This window comes from Staurois parvus, unplaced genomic scaffold (genome assembly GCF_062004578.1).
Source record: "Staurois parvus isolate SC_StPar_1 unplaced genomic scaffold, SC_StPar_1.0 ptg000011l, whole genome shotgun sequence".
Taxonomy (NCBI): Eukaryota; Metazoa; Chordata; class Amphibia; order Anura; family Ranidae; genus Staurois; species Staurois parvus.
In genome coordinates this window covers 31304736-31314037 of record NW_028317807.1, presented here as the reverse complement: position 1 = coordinate 31314037, position 9302 = coordinate 31304736, and positions in this window count along the sequence as shown.

The window sequence follows — 9302 nt, the reverse complement described above, 5'->3', positions numbered from 1 at the left end:
CCCATAGTAATTCATCCCCATATAGTAATTCATCCCCCATAGTAATTCATCCCCCATAGTAATTCATCCCCCATAGTAATTCATCCCCCATATAGTAATTCATCCCCCATAGTAATTCATCCCCCATATAGTAATTCACCCCCCATAGTAATTCATCCCCCATATTAAGTCCCCAAGTCCCCCCGTGTCAATTCACTTACCTTTGCTCCGCGCGTTCCTCTCGCCGTGTTCACGCGCCGTTCCGGTGTAGCATGAAAATCTGTCTCCTATGAGGATCTGCGCATGTGCCAGTTTCAGGCATTAGCAGCCGATCGGCGATCTCCGGCACATGCGCAGATACGTTGAGGGGGACAGATCCTCATAGGAGACAGATTTTCATGCTACACCAGTCTTCAGGGCGGACTGTGAGAGGAGCCTAGCGGGAGCCTAGCTCCGCGGGCCAGATTAAAAGGTCCGCCGGGCCGTATACGGCCTGCGGGCCGTAGTTTGCCCATTGCTGTCCTAGAGTCTAAAATTGTTAATGATAATGTGAGAAGGGGAAACAGCTCTCATTGTTTGAACACTGTTTGTGTGGAAGTAATATAATGTTTTGACTGACATTCTGTAGTTTAGCCACAAGATGTCACTGTTTTTCTAACACAGCCTCAGACTGCATAGATATTTAAATACTGTATAAATACTGTATAATAATATTTGTATATTCATGAAGAGGTGGGGTTTTGCACACAGAGTTGGAGAGAACAGGAAGTAGAGAGAGAAGCCATGTTTTGGAGCATGGTGAATAAGGGGCGGTGTGAGCTGAGAATCTGATGACATCCAGGTGTGCAAGCGTCCCTCAGTAACCAGAGCTGCAGCTGAGTGAAGCTGATGAGATTGCTGCCAGGAAGCTGATGAGATTGCTGCCAGGAATGCTGATGAGATTGCTGCCAGGAAGCTGATGAGATTGCTGTCAGGAATGCTGATGAGATTGCTGCCAGGAAGGCTGATGAGAGCAGAGGAACTAAGCAACATATACAGCGAGACTGCATGCTTGTTGGAGAGACATTTGTTCTGTTCAGAGTCACCAGCGGATGAAAAGCAGACCCGGGTCGGTAAGATCGTGCACATACCTCATTTCAGTGTTGGCGTCTTGAGACTGAGTCCAGGCCTATAGTTAGTTAGGGTCTCTGTGTCAGGCCACAAGTGTTGTTACTGATTATTGGAAGGACTCCACAACTTAAAGTGACATTTCACATTGGAGAGCTGATAAAATCCTACAAACTCAACCCAGACTGGCATTTTGCTCAGAAGGAATACTCAGGCACGTGCTACAGGACCAGTTATGGGAGAGGGAATACTGTAGATTTGTGTAAGATTGTAAGCTGTTGTGCTGCACCGCAGGCTAGCCCATACCATACACCCATACACTGATTCCTGCTCTTTTAGGGTAATAACAGGTAAGGTGTGGCAGCTTATTTGTGCCCGCCAGTAGGTAAATTACTTCACTTTCTACCTTCATCCATCAGAAGGCGCCATGCTGTGCAGCACAAGGGTCTCAGCCTTTGGGCTGGGTGTATGTATATTTATTGTATGTTTCCAGCATTTGTGGTTGTGTTTATTTGCCACATCTAAGTAAAATTCTGTTGTGGCAAAAGCTGGTGTTGGGATTGCTTTCCTCGTTCGTGACCTCACTGTATCCTGGGGACCCCAACCCCGATACACGGCTTACAATAACATTGCTTCATAGCAGAAAAAAGTATATTTCCAGTGCCAAACAGACTCCCCCAAGAATTTTGATTGTGCTTAGATCTGTGCTGTGGTTTTCTACTTGCAACAATTTCAAAAGGCAAGTTATGCGAGTGTTACCAAGTGCAGCACATGCTTAAATTAGTCAATTTGAGTCAATTTAAGAACACAATTCCTGAGCCCTGATGAAGGGGAAATCCGTTTGGCCTTCGAAATGTGTTAGATTTTGTGGCTACATGCCAATTTTATCATTAAAAACTTGGAACTCTTCAATGTATTTGAGACTGACTTGTATGGACGATTGCTGCAGTAAATTGCACCAATGGATATTCTGGCATAAGATTGGAAGCATGCTGTGCGATTGCTTTGTCACTGTTCTGGTGTAGGCCAAATTACAAAGTCAGTCTTTCAGTGTCATCAAAGGTGGTCAAGCTAAAACAATGGACTTTGTCTTCTTCCCCTGCAACCTGTTCCAAAACTGTTAGGTCAGCTATGGCTGAGGTATCCTCCCTTTTTTTCTTAAGGGCTTCAGATTCTGCTTTTACTTTGGCCTGCATTGCCTGTGCCTGACTGTTCTAGTGCTTGAGCCTGTGCAGCTTGTGTTTGGGACTATGCGGCTTGACCTTGGGCCTGTGCCTCAATGGCTTGTGCTTTAATAGCAGATTCCTTCTTTATTCAACAAGCTTGCACTTTTGCTGCCTCTGCCTTCACATGTGTAGTATGAGTGGGTTACTTAAAGATGATTGCTGTTAGCGGGACCTAGTTATCTAAAGGACCCATTGGAGCACTTGGAGGAAAGAAGCAGGATGCAGTTTTATGCAATTGTATTATCCTCTCCTGTATTCATAAACACAACGAGGGTGATTTACTAAAACTGCTGCACTCAGAATATAATGCAGCTTTGCATGGTAGCCAGTCAGTTTCTAACTTCAGTTTGTTCAATTAGGCTTTGGCAATAAAACCGGGAAACTGATTGCTTTCTATGCAGAGTTGCACCAGATTTTTCACTTTCCAGTTTTAGTAAATACTGTAATCCCCAATGTGTCTGTGTTGTAAGGGCTGCATTGCTATTTAACCCCCTGTATAGATTATTTCAGATAGTCTTTTATAGCTTTCAGAGGTTTTTTTTAACTTTAACTTGTTTGGTTCCTCTACATCAGTGGTGTCCAAACTGTGGCCCGGGGGCCTGGTGCAGCCGTTTGCTTGCTTTTATCTGGCCCCTGGGGCACTTTTCCTCCCACTGATACAAGACACTATTCCTCCCACTGATACCAATAATGGGGCACTATTCCTCCCTCTAACACCTTTTACTGACATCAACAACCAGGCACTTTTCTTCTCATTGACACCAACGATGAGGCACGTTTCCTCCCACTGACACCAATGATGGGGCTCAATTCCTCCCATTGACATCAATCACAGAGCACTCTTCCTTCTATTGACACCAACAATAGAGCACTATTCCTCCCACTGACACCAATGATAGGGTACTATTCCTCCCACTGACACCAATGATAGGGTACTATTCCTCCCACTGACACCAATGATAGGGCACTATTCCTCCCACTGACACCAATGATGGGGCTCTATTCCTCCCACTGACACCAATGATGGGGATTTATTCCTCTCATGGACACCAATCATGGAGCACCATTCCTTCCACTGACACCAACAATAAAGCACTTTTCCTCCCACTGAGACCAATGATGGGACACTATTCCTCCCACTGAGACCAATGATGGGGCTCTATTCCTCCCACTGACACCAATGATGGGGCTCTATTCCTCCCATTGATACCAATCATGGAGCACCATTCCTTCCACTGACACCAACAATAGAGTACTATTCCTCCCACTGACACCAATGATAGGGCACTATTCCTCCCACTGACACCAATGATGGGGCTCTATTTCTCCCACTGACACCAATGATGGGGCTCTATTCTTCCCACTGACACCAATGATGGGGCTTCATTCCTCGCATTGACACCAATCATGGAGCACCATTCTTTCCACTGACACCAACAATAAAGCACTTTTCCTCCCACTGACACCAATGGTGGGACACTATTCCTCCCACTGAGACCAATGATGGGGCTCTATTCCTCCCACTGACACCAATGATGGGGCTCTATTCCTCCCATTGACACCAATCATGGCGCACCATTCCTTCCACTGACACCAACAATAGAGCACTATTCCTCCCACTGACACCAATGATAGGGCACTATTCCTTCCGCTGACATGAATGATACTGGACTATTCCTCCCACTGACACCAATAATGGGGCACTATTCCTGCCTCTGACACCAACGATGGGGTGCTATTCCTCCCAGTGACACCAATGATGGGGTGCTATTCCTCCCTCTAATACCAAAGATGCATTGTTTACTCCCACTGATGCCAGGACAATTTCTGATGCTGATGACCACAGTCCAGCCCCCCAAAAAACCTGAAGGACAGTAAACTGGCCCTTTGTTTAGAAAGTTTGGAGATCCCTGCTCTACATCATTACAGATTTTATTACAGATTAGATAGATTATTAGTCATTTCTGCCTTGTTTGATTCAGAATACTCTGTAGGTTTTAAGGATGGCTTGGCAATGCATTTAGGTCTGCTAGATATTTCTGTCTGCTGTGAAATAGCATCATCTGGACAGAATAGTTATTCATTCAGTTAGCTGAGGATCTGCCTCTAGTGAATGCATAGATCCTTGCTTAGACATTTTGCTGTAAGTGTGGCTCAGAGGCGGACTGACCATTAGGAAACTTGGGCATTGCCCGAGGGCCCGGGGTCAGTAGGGGGCCCCATGAGTTGCCCCTGGTACCTTTTACATAGGCTTTTTTGAGTTTGGGTAAGGGCACAGGGGCCCCATGATCCCCTATTGCCCGGGGGCCCCATGAGTTGTCAGTCTGCCCCTGGAGTGGCTGTATTTTATGTGCAATGAAAGCATAAGATAGAGAAGCAGGTTTCTGTGCAAAGCAAAAATCACAGTCTATTACAGAACAGCAGTTTTGGAAGCAGAGAAAATTCTAGAAACAGTTCTTGTAGTTCCACAAGCAATGTTCAATACACAGAAACCCCAAAAATTGTACATGCACAGCTTTCCAAACCATAGATAGAGTTTCTTCCAGTGAGTATAGTGAGCCTCAACATGTGCAGTAACTGTGGCTGTGTCCGTGGCTCAGCTTTTTTTTTTTTTTTTGCAGTCAGTCCCTCAGGTGCAAATGAATTCCATAGCAGTTAGTGCAGAGTTTTGTTTAGAAATGCCTTACAATTCTTTCCACTATACTTTCTCAAATGCAGCTTTGTGTAATCGACATACTTTCCTGCGATCCAGTCTGTACAGTAAAGTATGGCAACTTGCTGACCTGGCAGAACCCACAAGCAGTACCCAACTCAGCAAGACAGATTAGGCCCCACGTACACGGGACACTTCTGAATGATGGAAACTGACTGCTGGAAAACATAGGTTAAAAAATGTCTGTTTAGCCGCGTTTGCATAATGCATTTATGTGTGTTTATGTGCGTTTGTGTTTAGAAGCGTTTTTTAAAGATACGCACAGGAGAACCTCCCAAATGCCCAGAATGCACTGAAAAGTGGTAAATTATTAACTAATTCAGACTGTTTCAGAGAAATACAGAGAGTAGAAGCAGAGATAGCAGTATGTGTTGAGATAATTAGGTGTGATTTGCTCATTAACATTTCTTTGTTTCCAAGGGTGGGAAAGGTGTCTGGTGGAATGCGTCATTAACCTCTTCATGCTGGCCACACACAAATGTGCGGCTTCCCGGCATCTAGGCCCAGACGCCGAGCGGCCGCACATTTGCGTTCTATAAAAAAGGACATATGTGCCGAGAGCGTGCGCCCTGCGCGCTCCCAGCACACATGTCCTGTACTCACAGAAAGGTTCCGATCTCCTCTTTTGATCGCAACCTTTCCTGATCATGTGACTGCCGTGACACGTGACCCTAAACCCCGCCTCCCGACTTCTGGAACCCTTAAAGGGCCAGGTTGGCACCGGACTGAAGGGGTTAAGGTCACCTGGCAGGGAGTCTGCATGAGGAATTTTAGGTGTGAACGGTCATTAACATATCTTTTGGTTCCAAGGGTGGGAGAGGTCTGAGGTGTGAATTGGTCATTACAATGTGTGACAAGCTTGGTAGGAACATCCTGTGCTCAGTGTTTTGTCCATCTGAGTACCTTGAAAACGCTTTGCATGCATTTTTCATGCTAAAAAAAGGCTCTGGACAGCATTGGGAACTGGAAGAGTTAAAAAAAAATTTCAAATGAAAACGCTTAGAAACACGTTTAGCCGCATTTACAAGCGTTTTGCAACGCTAATAAAATCGACTGCTGAACACAAGTTTTCTGCGTTCAAAAAAACAACTGTAAACTCAAATGCCTGTAAACGACTGTAAACGAAGATGTGTTCATGGACACATAGGAAAACATTAGGGTGAGTTCAGGGGCTGCTGAAAAAAATGCTGAACATCTCCTAAACAAGAGTTTATCAGCTGCAGTGTACATGAGCCCTAAGCATCCAAAGAAGTTTATTTATGATTAACAATGCAAAGGAAGTGATCCTTTTGTCTTTCTTACTCTTGGAAAGAAATTTCTTTCTGAAAGCCTTGCTATACCATTAAAACCCTCTTAACATAGTAAGGAAGAAAGTGAAAGTAATTGGGAAAGGAGAGGCTAGAGGTGTCTAACAGAAGGCTGCACTAATGTACACAAGAAAAGCAGGGAGTAAAGTGAAGTATACACAAAACACAATGATAAACAATAACTAAACTGGCTGCTTTCGACAGCATAGGCCGTTATGCGCACAATATTGTGAGCACTGTGATTTGAATGGGCTCTAAAAGGAGACATTAGACAAAGTCTGCCTTTAGGTCTCTCAACAAGAACAAACTTCTCTCATCCCTGCATGAAATTGTTTTCACTTTGCTATGAAGTCCACAACTTCTTGGGCTCTATGTCCAGAACTTTCAGTTTCAGTGCAGTGAAGAAAACATCAGTGTGAAGGAAAGGTTAAGTATTGGCTAACCTCAGGCAACAGTAAACAAAAATAGTTCCAGACATTTGGGAAAGGACGGTGTCATTATATCCAGACAGACGGTGTAAAACCAACTTTACCTCCAAAAGTCTGAGTTTTACAGCTGCTATCTAGGGATTACTAAAGGACTTTGGCATGGGAGAGGGAGCAATAAAATGCTTGTGACAGCCTCGATATACAGGTAATGTTAGGTTTGATAGTAAGAGGAATGGCATGGGTCATTTTAGTTTTGTGCAACTGATTAACTATGTATTGATATATATGTATCTAACCTTGAATTCAGCTTCATAGTTTTAGGAGGTTTTTAAAGACTATTTTGGCATCCACTTGTGGGCAGGTGCATCGTGGTGCCGCAGCAGTGATGAGAGAGTCCAATTGCAAATAACTCAGAAACTTGTATTGAAGGGTATGCCCAACTACAAACAACCCAAGCGGTAGAACATTGCATCGGGTAAAACTCACATTTCAGTGCAGAGAGACAGAGTAAGATGCACGGACAGCGTCTGTCTTCAGAAGGCAGAATGCAGCTTGGCCAGTCTGGTCCTGAAACAGACCCAACCACGACAGGGGCTTTTGGAGGGGACTGCAGGCTAGGCTTTTACCTACTGACCATGGGTTCTGGCATCTGAGTGGGCTCTAGTCTCACCGAAACACACAGACTCTGAGAACTGGAGGACCAGGATACAGATTTGGGGTCTCTGTGCCAAAACCATCACTGACTGCTTCAACCCCCCTCCTAGACTTAGAGCAGATGTTAATACATTCATCTCAAAACAACCTGATGCTGAGGTCTCTTGCTGTAATCTGTTTATTACGGTGTAATGTGCTTACTGTTGTGTCTTTGTCCCATTGTTAATTGAGTTAACTGAGTCAACTATTTTTTCTGTCTGTTGGTTAGTCCTCCTGAAGATTCCTAAATGATGGGATTAGTCTGGTGTCAGCTTTACCTCGTTATCAGGGTGGGGTGTGTATCCCAATGTGTAATATTTATTTTATTGTTCATGTGGGGACTGCCCCTATTTCTGAAATGTATAAAAGCCTGTATTTCTGTTCAATAAAGAGTTTCAGCTTGCACCTAAGCTAGTGTTGCCCTGTTTGAGGATGCAATGCACAGCTATAATACCTTGGTCCTGTGTCTCAGTGGTGAGAAAGCAGTTCTCTGATGGAAGCTCCCAGACGGGGTGCCAGGTGGTCCATCCCAAAGAGGAGGCTTCCATACAGGATTTCAAAGCCTAGCCTGTCCCTACTCATCAGGAACCTCTTCAGCTGGAAATATTGTTGCATCTACAATAACACCCAAAATTACTCAAAATTCTGATCAACTCATAGGATGCTATATATATGTTAATATCTGAAACAGACTATTTATTCATTTTTTGGTTATAATCAAATTTAGTCATGTGCTTGAGAAGTGTTCTTGTACATAACATCACAGCCATGTAAAACAACCTTTACTAAGCAAATAAGATGTATCTTTTTAGTGGTCTTGATGGATCAATCTTAACCTGTCTTCCAATTAAGAACAACTGAGGGTTGGAGAAAGAGCCAAGTAGTAACTAAATTTAGGGTGCATTATTCCCAAGAGTTTAGCCAGCATCAGCACAAGAAACATTAGTGTAACACCCTCTAGTGTTGCTAGAGATAGATAAAATTGAATGGGTCACTCAGTAGTTGGAGTCAGCATGTCTGAGTAGGGGTCAAGTCCAGGTTAGACTGAATGACTCAGCAGGTTGGGCCTCTATACCTTCCCCCAGGTTCTGGATGTTCATGGAATGTTCCAGAAGCTAGTGGGCGTAAGCGTGGAGACCTTGGATCAGCATATTCATGGGAGTCTGCCAATCCCAAGCTGGTGGTTTTGGTAGTGTGGCAGACTGTCCCTGGATATAAAGAGCCGTATCAGCAGGGGTCTGGAGTCGGGTGGAAGATGAATTACTGAAGATACTGCCTTGCGGCCTGGGAGGGGACCCTGGAGAAGGGGGGTTCTACCTCCAAACTGGAGGCTGACAGAGGGAATTCCACTATCTTATAGTCCACCGGGGAAGGATAGTCTGCAAGTGGGGACAGAAACTGGCTCAGTGAAAGGCCTGAATACAGTTTACCCAGAGCTACAGGATACAAAGACAGTGTGATAACCTCTCAATCACTGCGTCCTACAGGAGAGAGGGCTGCTGGGTGCAACACTTAACCAGTTTTTCCTGAGAATTGCAATCAAGTTGCAAGTTAGTGGCATCAAAGTATAAGACACAAGCAAGTGGCATGGAAACCGCAAACAAGTTGCAAGCAAGTCACATTGAAAGAATCTGAATCTTCAGAAATAACTTCCAAAAATACAAATAGATTTGGAACTACGAATATATGAGAAAAATCCAAATATACAAAATAATTTAGAAAAGAATCATTCTAACATAACAAATATGAAAAAAAGAAATTATTGGTTTAACGAATGAATTAAAAAAGGAACAAAACTAATATTTTTACCATGCACGCCTCTAATATTTAGTAAAAGGAATAGAGAGTT